Source organism: Pseudophryne corroboree, chromosome 5, assembly GCF_028390025.1.
Source record: "Pseudophryne corroboree isolate aPseCor3 chromosome 5, aPseCor3.hap2, whole genome shotgun sequence".
Lineage (NCBI taxonomy): Eukaryota > Metazoa > Chordata > Amphibia > Anura > Myobatrachidae > Pseudophryne > Pseudophryne corroboree.
Window position 1 is genome coordinate 4,229,435 of NC_086448.1, and position 14,582 is coordinate 4,244,016.

The 14,582-nt window shown below is 56.6% G+C and overlaps 1 protein-coding gene across 1 annotated transcript in view; it reads right to left on the reverse strand.

The window, feature by feature from the left end:
* The window catches only part of SLC52A2 (solute carrier family 52 member 2), a 218,210-nt gene that overhangs the window by 141,803 nt on the left and 61,825 nt on the right, over window positions 1–14,582 (reverse strand). Inside the window, exon 3 of the mRNA XM_063921069.1 lies at window positions 1,046–1,119. The gene's annotated coding sequence lies outside the window, so the exon portion shown is untranslated. The remainder of the gene's footprint in view (window positions 1–1,045; window positions 1,120–14,582) is intronic.

Sequence of the window (14,582 nt, forward strand, 5' to 3'; positions counted from 1 at the left end):
AGTCCCTCCCAGTGCAGGGTGACACAGACAGAAGGGAACTATGAGGCCCGGAGCCCCTCCCACTGCAGGGTGACACACAGAAGAGAACTATGAGACCCGGAGCCCCTCCCACTGCAGGGTGACACACACAGAAGGGAGCTATTAGACCCGGAGTCCCTCCCACTGCAGGGTGACACACACAGAAGAGAACTATGAGACCCGGAGTCCCTCCCACTGCAGGGTGACACAGACAGAAGGGAGCTATGACACCCAGAGGCCCTCACAGTTCAGGGTGACACAGACAGTAGGGAGCTATGACACCCAGAGGCCGTCCCAGTTCAGGGTGACACAGACAGAAGGGAACGATGAGACCCAGAGTCCCTCCCAGTGCAGGGTGACACAGACAGAAGAGTACTATGAGACCCGGAGCCCCTCCCAGTGCAGGGTGACACAGACAGAAGGGAACGATGAGACCCAGAGTCCCTCCCACTGCAGGGTGACAGACAGAAGAGAACTATGAGACCCGGAGCCCCTCCCAGTGCAGGGTGACACAGACAGAAGGGAGGTATGAGACCCGGAGTCCCTCCCAGTGCAGGGTGACACAGACAGAAGGGAGGTATGAGACCCGGAGTCCCTCCCAGTGCAGGGTGACACAGACAGAAGGGAGGTATGAGACCCGGAGTCCCTCCCAGTGCAGGGTGACACAGACAGAAGGGAGGTATGAGACCCGGAGTCCCTCCCAGTGCAGGGTGACACAGACAGAAGGGAGGTATGAGACCCGGAGTCCCTCCCAGTGCAGGGTGACACAGACAGAAGGGAGGTATGAGACCCGGAGTCCCTCCCAGTGCAGGGTGACACAGACAGAAGGGAGGTATGAGACCCGGAGTCCCTCCCAGTGCAGGGTGACACAGACAGAAGGGAGGTATGAGACCCGGAGTCCCTCCCAGTGCAGGGTGACACAGACAGAAGGGAGGTATGAGACCCGGAGTCCCTCCCAGTGCAGGGTGACACAGACAGAAGGGAGGTATGAGGCTCGGAGTCCCCCCAGCAGTGCAGACACACTTACCTCCTCCTCACTGTTGCTGTAGACACTGATCTGAAGCGTGTCAGGACATCACCCCTCTCTGCACTCCGCGCTCCCTGCAGAAAAGTTACACAAAGTTCACACTCAGCCAAAACAAGCTCATAAAGTAATTATACAAATGTATCTCATTAACCTGCTACTGTGCATCACACCCTGCCCCCGCACACACTGTGCATCACACCTGACCCCTCACACACTGTGCATCACACCTGACCCCTTACACACTGTGCATGGCCCCCTGCCCCCTCACACACTGTGCATGGCCCCCTGCCCCCTCACACACTGTGCATCACACCCTGCCCCCTCACACACTGTGCATCGCACCCTGACCCTCACACACTGTGCATGGCCCCCTGCCCCCGCACACACTGTGCATCACACCTGACCCCTCACACACTGTGCATGGCCCCCTGCCCCCTCACACACTGTGCATCACACCCTGCCCCCGCACACACTGTGCATCACACCTGACCCCTCACACACTGTGCATGGCCCCCTGCCCCCTCACACACTGTGCATGGCCCCCTGCCCCCTCACACACTGTGCATCACACCCTGCCCCCTCACACACTGTGCATGGCCCCCTGCCCCCTCACACACTGTGCATCACACCCTGCCCCCTCACACACTGTGCATGGCCCCCTGCCCCCTCACACACTGTGCATCACACCTGACCCCTCACACACTGTGCATGGCCCCCTGCCCCCTCACACACTGTGCATCACACCCTGCCCCCTCACACACTGTGCATCACACCTGACCCCTCACACACTGTGCATGGCCCCCTGCCCCCGCACACACTGTGCATCACACCTGACCCCTCACACACTGTGCATGGCCCCCTGCCCCCTCACACACTGTGCATCACACCCTGCCCCCTCACACACTGTGCATCGCACCCTGACCCTCACACACTGTGCATGGCCCCCTGCCCCCTCACACACTGTGCATGGCCCCCTGCCCCCTCACACACTGTGCATCACACCCTGCCCCCTCACACACTGTGCATGGCCCCCTGCCCCCTCACACACTGTGCATCACACCCTGCCCCCTCACACACTGTGCATCACACCCTGCCCCCGCACACACTGTGCATCACACCTGACCCCTCACACACTGTGCATGGCCCCCTGCCCCCTCACACACTGTGCATGGCCCCCTGCCCCCTCACACACTGTGCATCACACCCTGCCCCCTCACACACTGTGCATGGCCCCCTGCCCCCTCACACACTGTGCATCACACCCTGCCCCCTCACACACTGTGCATGGCCCCCTGCCCCCTCACACACTGTGCATCACACCTGACCCCTCACACACTGTGCATGGCCCCCTGCCCCCTCACACACTGTGCATCACACCCTGCCCCCTCACACACTGTGCATCACACCTGACCCCTCACACACTGTGCATGGCCCCCTGCCCCCGCACACACTGTGCATCACACCTGACCCCTCACACACTGTGCATGGCCCCCTGCCCCCTCACACACTGTGCATCACACCCTGCCCCCTCACACACTGTGCATCGCACCCTGACCCTCACACACTGTGCATGGCCCCCTGCCCCCGCACACACTGTGCATCACACCTGACCCCTCACACACTGTGCATGGCCCCCTGCCCCCTCACACACTGTGCATCACACCCTGCCCCCGCACACACTGTGCATCACACCTGACCCCTCACACACTGTGCATGGCCCCCTGCCCCCTCACACACTGTGCATGGCCCCCTGCCCCCTCACACACTGTGCATCACACCCTGCCCCCTCACACACTGTGCATGGCCCCCTGCCCCCTCACACACTGTGCATCACACCCTGCCCCCTCACACACTGTGCATCACACCCTGCCCCCGCACACACTGTGCATCACACCTGACCCCTCACACACTGTGCATGGCCCCCTGCCCCCTCACACACTGTGCATGGCCCCCTGCCCCCTCACACACTGTGCATCACACCCTGCCCCCTCACACACTGTGCATGGCCCCCTGCCCCCTCACACACTGTGCATCACACCCTGCCCCCTCACACACTGTGCATCGCACCCTGACCCCTCACACACTGTGCATGGCACCCTGCCCCCGCACACACTGTGCATCACACCCTGCCCCCTCACACACTGTGCATCGCACCCTGACCCCTCACACACTGTGCATGGCACCCTGCCCCCGCACACACTGTGCATGGCACCCTGCCCCCGCACACACAGTGCAAGGCACCCTGCCCCCGCACACACTGTGCATCACACCCTGCCCCCTCACACACTGTGCATCACACCCTGCCCCCTCACACACTGTGCATGGCCCCCTGCCCCCTCACACACTGTGCATGGCCCCCTGCCCCCTCACACACTGTGCATCGCACCCTGACCCCTCACACACTGTGCATGGCACCCTGCCCCCGCACACACAGTGCATGGCACCCTGCCCCCGCACACACTGTGCATCACACCCAGCTCCCGCACACACTGTGCATGGCACCCTGCCCCCTCACACACTGTGCATGGCACCCTGCCCCCGCACACACTGTGCATGGCACCCTGCCCCCGCACACACTGTGCATGGCACCCCGACCCCGCACACACTGTGCATCGCACCCTGCCCCCGCACACACTGTGCAAGGCACCCCGACCCCTCACACACTGTGCATCGCACCCCGACCCCTCACACACTGTGAATGGCACCCCGACCCCTCACACACTGTGCATCGCACTCTGACCCCTCACACACTGTGCATCGCACCCTGCCCCCGCACACACTGTGCATCGCACCCTGCCCCCGCACACACTGTGCATCGCACCCTGCCCCCGCGCACACACTGTGCATCGCACCCTGCCCCCGCACACACACTGTGCATGGCACCCTGACCCCTCACACACTGTGCATCGCACCCTGCCCCCTCACACACTGTGCATGGCACCCTGACCCCTCACACACTGTGCATCGCACCCTGACCCCTCACACACTGTGCATCGCACCCTGCCCCCGCACACACTGTGCATGGCACCCTGACCCCTCACACACTGTGCATCGCACCCTGACCCCTCACACACTGTGCATCGCACCCTGCCCCCGCACACACTGTGCATCGCACCCTGCCCCCGCACACACTGTGCATCGCACCCTGCCCCCGCACACACTGTGCATGGCACCCTGACCCCTCACACACTGTGCATGGCACCCTGACCCCTCACACACTGTGCATCGCACCCTGCCCCCGCACACACTGTGCATGGCACCCTGACCCCTCACACACTGTGCATGGCACCCTGACCCCTCACACACTGTGCATGGCACCCTGCCTCCGCACACACTGTGCATGGCACCCTGACCCCTCACACACTGTGCATGGCACCCTGACCCCTCACACACTGTGCATCGCACCCTGCCTCCGCACACACTGTGCATGGCACCCTAAGCCCTCATATGCCCTAACTCTCCTCTTACACAGCCTAGCACTAGCCCTCCATTTACCCACGGTGCCTCATCCTAAAGATCATGAAAAAAAATAATCATGTTTTGGCCTCTTCTGTGCTGACCTTTCGGGTAACATGCATTAGAGCGCCATCAGTGTGCCACACAGACAGCTGTACTGCCGGGGTACACATGTGCCTAACGCAGAGCCTGCAGCTATAATGCAGGCACAATGATCTGTAGAGACAGGTGGATCATCAGCGCCGACAGCGAAGCACAGACTCTGAGGGTGTGTACACGCGGACAGAATTTCTTCACATTTTTACTATATAGTAAAAATCGCAAGAAAAGTTGGTGCTCACTGTGGCCGGAGAGATCGCCCAGCCACATGGGCAATGGCGGCTGCGGCTCTGAAGGGGTTAACCCTCAGTTCCCGGCGCCATATTCAAGGACAATGGGCGCTTGGCGCCACTTTTAAACTGTGCACTGGCACTAGGCGCCATCTTTAAATGTAGTGTGGGTGCTAGGCATCGGGTATTTATGTTTAATACTGTGTTTTCCCCATGTTATATGTAATGCTCTAGGCACCGGGTATTTATGTTTAATATTGTGTTTTCACCATGTTATATGTAATGCTCTAGGCACAGTTGTAGGATTGCACATTTACATTGCAGCAAATGCCAGCACTTAGAAGGAATGTGTAAGCTGTGTTGGTATAAAATGCATTTACGTTTGAGGACAAATGGCTTGGAAGCTTCTCACCTAGGAATTGAGATGCTGATGACCCTGGCACCTGGAAAGGGGTGTATGGACAAGCCATTTCTTTGAGATTGAGATGTGTCTCTGTGTAACTTTATAGACACATGCAGGTGAGAGGATTTGTTTGCCGTCTTCTCTGAATATTGGGGGTCATTCCGAGTTATTCGCTCGGTATTTTTTTCTCGCAACGGAGCGATTAGTCGCTAATGCGCAATGTCCGCAGTGCGACTGCGCCAAGCAAATTTGCTATGCAGTTAGGTATTTTACTCACGGCATTACGAGGTTTTTTCTTCGTTCTGGTGATCGTAATGTGATTGACAGGAAGTGGGTGTTTCTGGGCGGAAACAGGCCGTTTTATGGGTGTGTGCGAAAAAACGCTACAGTTTCTGGGAAAAACGCGGGAGTGGCTGGAGAAACGGAGGAGTGTCTGGCCGAACGCTGGGTGTGTTTGTGACGTCAAACCAGGAACGACAAGCACTGAACTGATCGCAGTTGCCGAGTAAGTCCCGAGCTACTCAGAAACTGCTAAGAGGTGTCTATTCGCTATTTTGCTAATCTTTAGTTCGCAATTTTGATATGCTAAGATTCACTCCCAGTAGGCGGCGGCTTAGCGTGTGCAAAGCTGCTAAAAGCAGCTTGCGAGCGAACAACTCGGAATGACCCCCATTGTGTGAACTGGTTTTGCATGGAGACACAAGTTGCTGCTAAATCAGATTGTGTTTTATGAATGCAAACTAGTGGGTTTCGTGTAACAACAGTTTGATGTAACATTTCTTAGGCTGCATTATGTGTGATGCAGATTATGTGTAATTTACAGTATAAGAACGTTGTCTATGTGTGAGAGGATGAATGCAATTGAAATGCAAGTTATATTTACATGTGTGAAAGAGACAGGAACATGGTAATCAGATTGTGTTTGGGAAAGCCACTGGTTTGGTTATATATGAAGAGGAGCAGGAATGTGCTTTATCTAATTCTTATCTTTTGAAATGTAACTTGTATTTATTTATATTTTGTGCGATAACCTGATTGGTTGGAGAAGACGGGGAGGGCTTACCCCCCTGTGGTACTGTGTGTAGAACAGAGATAAAAAGAGGAGGCCTGTGAGCCTCCAAGTGTATTATACCATCTTCTTTCTGCTGGAACATCTGCTGTATTGCTGAAGTTCTTTTCAGAACTATTTGTTGGCATTAAAACATAATCTGCCTCAAGAAGATTGCGTCATCTTGTGACCTACAGGGCTATGCGAAACATAGCCCCGTTCACCGACTGTCTAGGGTGAATCAGCGTCTCCAAGTTCCGCCTTCCGCCAGCTACCGGTAGAGGACTAGTGGGGATTCATCAATATCACACAGGTGTGGTAACGCAGTGCATCGGCACATACAGAGCAGAACCGTGGTTCCAAACGCCACAGCAGGTTAGGAGTTTGGTGGTAGCAGCATAAACCCGCCCACAGCGCAGTGGGTGGAGTCAGTAACAGGCGGTTACTGATGGTAAGGAATCCCCTATGTGGTCAGGCCCCGTTTGACTTAAGCATCCATTCTGTGTACAGAGAACGGGACGCGAAAGCAGTGAGGTCTTTCGTACGAATGCCGTCCGTTCACACTCACATAAGCCGAAATCTCACATAAGAAGCCAAAATGGTAAGCACACATAGTCCATATCTCATGAAAAGTTAGTCAATATCTGTGCTATCTGGGCACCGAGGAGTTCAAGGGAAATCGCAAGTGAAAATCGGCCATAGCAAGGATCTCACCGTGTGTACACACCCTAACACATCTATCTATCTGTCACATATCTATCTATCTGTCACATATCTATCTATCTGTCACATATCTATCTATCTGTCACATATCTATCTATCTGTCACATATCTGTCACATATCTATCTATCTGTCACATATCTATCTGTCACATATCTATCTGTCTGTCACATATGTATCTACACATATCTATCTATCTATCTATCTATCTATCTATCTATCACATATCTATCTATCTGTCACATATCTATCCATCTACAGTTGTGCTCATAAATTTACATACCATAGCAGAATTTGTGATTTTCTGGCCATTTGTCAGAGAATATGAATGATAACTCACAAGCTTTTCTTTCACTCATGGTTAGTGGTTGGGTGAAGCCATTTATTGTCAGACATCTGTGTTTACTCTTTTTTAATCATAATGACAACAGAAACTACCCAAATGACCCTGATCAAAAGTTTACATACCCTGGAGATTTTGGCCTGATAACATGCACACAAGTTGATACAAACGGGTCTGAATGGCTACTAAAGGTAACCATCCTCACCTGTGATCTGTTTGCTTGTAATCAGTGTGTGTGTATAAAAGGTCAGTGAGTTTCTGGACTCCTGAAAGACCCTTGCTTCTTTCATCCAGTGCTGCACTGACGTGTCTGGATTCTGAGTCACGGGGAAAGCAAAAGAATTGTCAAAGGATCAGCGGGAAAAGGTAATTGAACTGTATAAAACAGGAAAGGGATATAAAAAGATATCCAAGCAATTGAGAATGCCAATCAGCAGTGTTCAAACTCTAATTAAGAAGTGGAATATGAGGGATTCTGTGGAAACCAAATCACGGTCAGGTAGACCCACAAAACTTTCAGCCACAACTGCCAGGAAAATTGTTCGGGATGCAAAGAAAAATCCACAAAACTTCAGCTGAAATACAGGACTCTATGAAAAAAAGTGTTGTGGTTGTATCAAGATGCACAATAAGGAGAGATTTGAAGAAAAATGGGCTGCATGGTCGAGTCGCCAGAAGAAAGCCATTACTACGCAAATGCCACAAAGCGTCCCGCTTACAATACTCCAAACAGCACAGAGACAAGCCCCAAAACTTCTGGAACAAAGTCATTTGGAGTGATGAGACCAAAATTGAACTTTTTGGCCACAACCATAAACGTCACATTTGGAGAGTCAACAAGGCCTATGATGAAAGGTACACCATTCCTACTGTGAAACACGGATGTGTGAGCTACAAAGGCACTGGAAACTTGGTAAAAATTGATGGCAAGATGAATGCAGCATGTTATCAGAAAATACTGGAGGAAAATTTGCACTCATCAGCCCGGAAGCTGCGCATGGGATGTACTTGAACGTTCCAACATGACAATGATCCAAAACACAAGGCCAAGTCGACCTGTCATTGGCTACAGCAGAATAAAGTGAAGGGTCTGGAGTGGCCATCTCAGTCTCCTGACCTCAATATCATTGAGCCACTCTGGGGAGATCTCAAACATGCAGTTCATGCAAGACAGCCCAAGAATTTACAGGAACTGGAGGCTTTTTGCCAAGAAGAATGGGCAGCTTTACCATCTGAGAAAATAAAGAGCCTCATCCACAACTACCACAAAAGACTTCAAGCTGTCATTGATGTTAAAGGGGGCAATACACGGTATTAAGAACTGGGGTATGTAAACTTTTGATCAGGGTAATTTGGGTAGTTTCTGTTGTCATTATAATTTAAAAAGAGTAAACACAGTTGTTTGATAATAAATGGCTTCACCCAACCACTAACCATGAGTGACAGAAAAGTGTGTGAGTTATCATTCATATTCTCTGACAAATAGCCAGAAAATCACAAATTCTGCTAGGGCAGCGGTGGCCAACCTGTGGCTCTTTCTTCAAAATGTGGCTCCTAACACACAAAGTCACATGACCACAGCAGATCCGGTAACCACTGCTCTCCAGAAAAACACGCAGCAGCACTACGGGGGGGTGGGGGTGGTCTTCTGTATGCCGAATGTCGGGATCCCGGCGCACAGTATACCGGCGCCGGAATCCCGACACCCGGCATACCGACAACTTTTCTCCCTCGTGGGGGTCCACGACCCCCCTGGAGGGAGAATAAAATAGTGTGGCGTGCGTAGCGCGCCATAGTGCCCGCAAGGGGCTTCTTTGCGCTCACCACGCTGTCGGTATGCCGGCGGTCGGGCTCCTGGTCGCCGGGAGCCCGAGCGCCGGCATACCATACTACACCCCTACGGGGACTTAGAACTGAGGGAGATAGATACTAGAGATGAGACACCCACCAGCAAACAGAGGACACATAAGAGGCTGATGCAATAGCATGAATTGGTGGGAAGCTCAAGTGACAGGAGGGCGCTGGCTGGAGTGACACAGGAGGGCGCTGGCTGGAGTGACACAAGAGGGCGCTGGCTGGAGTGACACAAGAGGGCGCTGGCTGGAGTGACACAAGAGGGCGCTGGCTGGAGTGACACAAGAGGGCGCTGGCTGGAGTGACACAAGAGGGCGCTGGCTGGAGTGACACAAGAGGGCGCTGGCTGGAGTGACACAAGAGGGCGCTGGCTGGAGTGACACAAGAGGGCGCTGGCTGGAGTGACACAAGAGGGCGCTGGCTGGAGTGACACAAGAGGGCGCTGGCTGGAGTGACACAAGAGGGCGCTGGCTGGAGTGACACAAGAGGGCGCTGGCTGGAGTGACACAAGAGGGCGCTGGCTGGAGTGACACAAGAGGGCGCTGGCTGGAGTGACACAAGAGGGCGCTGGCTGGAGTGACACAAGAGGGCGCTGGCTGGAGTGACACAAGAGGGCGCTGGCTGGAGTGACACAAGAGGGCGCTGGCTGGAGTGACACAAGAGGGCGCTGGCTGGAGTGACACAAGAGGGCGCTGGCTGGAGTGACACAAGAGGGCGCTGGCTGGAGTGACACAAGAGGGCGCTGGCTGGAGTGACACAAGAGGGCGCTGGCTGGAGTGACACAAGAGGGCGCTGGCTGGAGTGACACAAGAGGGCGCTGGCTGGAGTGACACAAGAGGGCGCTGGCTGGAGTGACACAAGAGGGCGCTGGCTGGAGTGACACAAGAGGGCGCTGGCTGGAGTGACACAAGAGGGCGCTGGCTGGAGTGACACAAGAGGGCGCTGGCTGGAGTGACACAAGAGGGCGCTGGCTGGAGTGACACAAGAGGGCGCTGGCTGGAGTGACACAAGAGGGCGCTGGCTGGAGTGACACAAGAGGGCGCTGGCTGGAGTGACACAAGAGGGCGCTGGCTGGAGTGACACAAGAGGGCGCTGGCTGGAGTGACACAAGAGGGCGCTGGCTGGAGTGACACAAGAGGGCGCTGGCTGGAGTGACACAAGAGGGCGCTGGCTGGAGTGACACAAGAGGGCGCTGGCTGGAGTGATTGATGGCTGGAGTGACACAAGAGGGTGCTGGCTGGAGTGACACAAGAGGGTGCTGGCTGGAGTGACACAAGAGGGTGCTGGCTGGAGTGATTGCTGGCTGGAGTGACACAAGAGGGTGCTGGCTGGAGTGACACAAGAGGGTGCTGGCTGGAGTGACACAAGAGGGTGCTGGCTGGAGTGACACAAGAGGGTGCTGGCTGGAGTGACACAAGAGGGTGCTGGCTGGAGTGACACAAGAGGGTGCTGGCTGGAGTGACACAAGAGGGTGCTGGCTGGAGTGACACAAGAGGGTGCTGGCTGGAGTGACACAAGAGGGTGCTGGCTGGAGTGACACAAGAGGGTGCTGGCTGGAGTGACAAGAGGGTGCTGGCTGGAGTGACAAGAGGGTGCTGGCTGGAGTGACAAGAGGGTGCTGGCTGGAGTGACAAGAGGGTGCTGGCTGGAGTGACAAGAGGGTGCTGGCTGGAGTGACAAGAGGGTGCTGGCTGGAGTGATTGCTGGCTGGAGTGACACAGGAGGGTGCTGGCTGGAGTGACACAGGAGGGTGCTGGCTGGAGTGACACAGGAGGGTGCTGGCTGGAGTGACACAGGAGGGTGCTGGCTGGAGTGACACAGGAGGGTGCTGGCTGGAGTGATTGATGGCTGGAGTGACACAAGAGGGTGCTGGCTGGAGTGACACAGGAGGGTGCTGGCTGGAGTGACACAGGAGGGTGCTGGCTGGAGTGACACAAGAGGGTGCTGGCTGGAGTGACACAAGAGGGTGCTGGCTGGAGTGACACAAGAGGGTGCTGGCTGGAGTGACACAAGAGGGTGCTGGCTGGAGTGACACAAGAGGGTGCTGGCTGGAGTGACACAGGAGGGTGCTGGCTGGAGTGACACAGGAGGGTGCTGGCTGGAGTGACACAGGAGGGTGCTGGCTGGAGTGACACAGGAGGGTGCTGGCTGGAGTGACACAGGAGGGTGCTGGCTGGAGTGACACAGGAGGGTGCTGGCTAGAGTGACACAGGAGGGTGCTGGCTGGAGTGACACAGGAGGGTGCTGGCTGGAGTGACACAGGAGGGTGCTGGCTGGAGTGACACAGGAGGGTGCTGGCTGGAGTGATTGATGGCTGGAGTGACACAGGAGGGTGCTGGCTGGAGTGACACAGGAGGGTGCTGGCTGGAGTGACACAGGAGGGTGCTGGCTGGAGTGACACAGGAGGGTGCTGGCTGGAGTGATTGATGGCTGGAGTGACACAGGAGGGTGCTGGCTGGAGTGACACAGGAGGGTGCTGGCTGGAGTGACACAGGAGGGTGCTGGCTGGAGTGACACAGGAGGGTGCTGGCTGGAGTGACACAGGAGGGTGCTGGCTGGAGTGATTGATGGCTGGAGTGACACAGGAGGGTGCTGGCTGGAGTGACACAGGAGGGTGCTGGCTGGAGTGATTGATGGCTGGAGTGACACAGGAGGGTGCTGGCTGGAGTGACAGGAGGGTGCTGGCTGGAGTGATTGATGGCTGGAGTGACACAAGAGGGCGCTGGCTGGAGTGACACAAGAGGGTGCTGGCTGGAGTGACACAAGAGGGTGCTGGCTGGAGTGACACAAGAGGGTGCTGGCTGGAGTGACACAAGAGGGTGCTGGCTGGAGTGACACAAGAGGGTGCTGGCTGGAGTGACACAAGAGGGTGCTGGCTGGAGTGACACAAGAGGGTGCTGGCTGGAGTGACACAAGAGGGTGCTGGCTGGAGTGACACAAGAGGGTGCTGGCTGGAGTGACAAGAGGGTGCTGGCTGGAGTGACAAGAGGGTGCTGGCTGGAGTGACAAGAGGGTGCTGGCTGGAGTGATTGATGGCTGGAGTGACACAGGAGGGCGCTGGCTGGAGTGACACAAGAGGGCGCTGGCTGGAGTGACACAAGAGGGTGCTGGCTGGAGTGACACAAGAGGGTGCTGGCTGGAGTGACACAAGAGGGTGCTGGCTGGAGTGACACAAGAGGGTGCTGGCTGGAGTGACACAAGAGGGTGCTGGCTGGAGTGACACAAGAGGGTGCTGGCTGGAGTGACACAAGAGGGCGCTGGCTGGAGTGACACAAGAGGGCGCTGGCTGGAGTGACACAAGAGGGCGCTGGCTGGAGTGACAAGAGGGTGCTGGCTGGAGTGACAAGAGGGTGCTGGCTGGAGTGATTGATGGCTGGAGTGACACAGGAGGGCGCTGGCTGGAGTGACACAAGAGGGCGCTGGCTGGAGTGACACAAGAGGGTGCTGGCTGGAGTGACACAAGAGGGTGCTGGCTGGAGTGACACAAGAGGGTGCTGGCTGGAGTGACACAAGAGGGCGCTGGCTGGAGTGACACAAGAGGGCGCTGGCTGGAGTGACACAAGAGGGCGCTGGCTGGAGTGACACAAGAGGGCGCTGGCTGGAGTGACACAAGAGGGCGCTGGCTGGAGTGACACAAGAGGGCGCTGGCTGGAGTGACACAAGAGGGTGCTGGCTGGAGTGACACAAGAGGGTGCTGGCTGGAGTGACACAAGAGGGTGCTGGCTGGAGTGACACAAGAGGGTGCTGGCTGGAGTGACACAAGAGGGTGCTGGCTGGAGTGACACAAGAGGGCGCTGGCTGGAGTGACACAAGAGGGCGCTGGCTGGAGTGACACAAGAGGGCGCTGGCTGGAGTGACACAAGAGGGTGCTGGCTGGAGTGACAAGAGGGTGCTGGCTGGAGTGATTGCTGGCTGGAGTGACACAAGAGGGTGCTGGCTGGAGTGACACAAGAGGGTGCTGGCTGGAGTGATTGCTGGCTGGAGTGACACAGGAGGGTGCTGGCTGGAGTGACACAGGAGGGTGCTGGCTGGAGTGACACAGGAGGGTGCTGGCTGGAGTGACACAGGAGGGTGCTGGCTGGAGTGACAGGAGGGTGCTGGCTGGAGTGATTGATGGCTGGAGTGACACAAGAGGGTGCTGGCTGGAGTGACACAGGAGGGTGCTGGCTGGAGTGACACAGGAGGGTGCTGGCTGGAGTGACACAGGAGGGTGCTGGCTGGAGTGACACAAGAGGGTGCTGGCTGGAGTGACACAAGAGGGTGCTGGCTGGAGTGACACAAGAGGGTGCTGGCTGGAGTGACACAAGAGGGTGCTGGCTGGAGTGACACAAGAGGGTGCTGGCTGGAGTGACAAGAGGGTGCTGGCTGGAGTGACAAGAGGGTGCTGGCTGGAGTGACAAGAGGGTGCTGGCTGGAGTGATTGATGGCTGGAGTGACACAGGAGGGCGCTGGCTGGAGTGACACAAGAGGGCGCTGGCTGGAGTGACACAAGAGGGCGCTGGCTGGAGTGACACAAGAGGGCGCTGGCTGGAGTGACACAAGAGGGCGCTGGCTGGAGTGACACAAGAGGGCGCTGGCTGGAGTGACACAAGAGGGCGCTGGCTGGAGTGACACAAGAGGGCGCTGGCTGGAGTGACACAAGAGGGCGCTGGCTGGAGTGACACAAGAGGGCGCTGGCTGGAGTGACACAAGAGGGCGCTGGCTGGAGTGACACAAGAGGGCGCTGGCTGGAGTGACACAAGAGGGCGCTGGCTGGAGTGACACAAGAGGGCGCTGGCTGGAGTGACACAAGAGGGAGGGCGCTGGCTGGAGTGACACAAGAGGGAGGGCGCTGGCTGGAGTGACACAAGAGGGTGCTGGCTGGAGTGACACAAGAGGGTGCTGGCTGGAGTGACACAAGAGGGTGCTGGCTGGAGTGACACAAGAGGGTGCTGGCTGGAGTGACACAAGAGGGTGCTGGCTGGAGTGACACAAGAGGGTGCTGGCTGGAGTGACACAAGAGGGTGCTGGCTGGAGTGACACAAGAGGGTGCTGGCTGGAGTGACACAAGAGGGTGCTGGCTGGAGTGACACAAGAGGGTGCTGGCTGGAGTGACACAAAAGGGTGCTGGCTGGAGTGACACAAGAGGGTGCTGGCTGGAGTGACACAAGAGGGTGCTGGCTGGAGTGACACAAGAGGGTGCTGGCTGGAGTGACACAAGAGGGTGCTGGCTGGAGTGACACAAGAGGGTGCTGGCTGGAGTGACACAAGAGGGTGCTGGCTGGAGTGACACAAGAGGGTGCTGGCTGGAGTGACACAAGAGGGTGCTGGCTGGAGTGACACAAGAGGGTGCTGGCTGGAGTGACACAAGAGGGTGCTGGCTGGAGTGACACAAGAGGGTGCT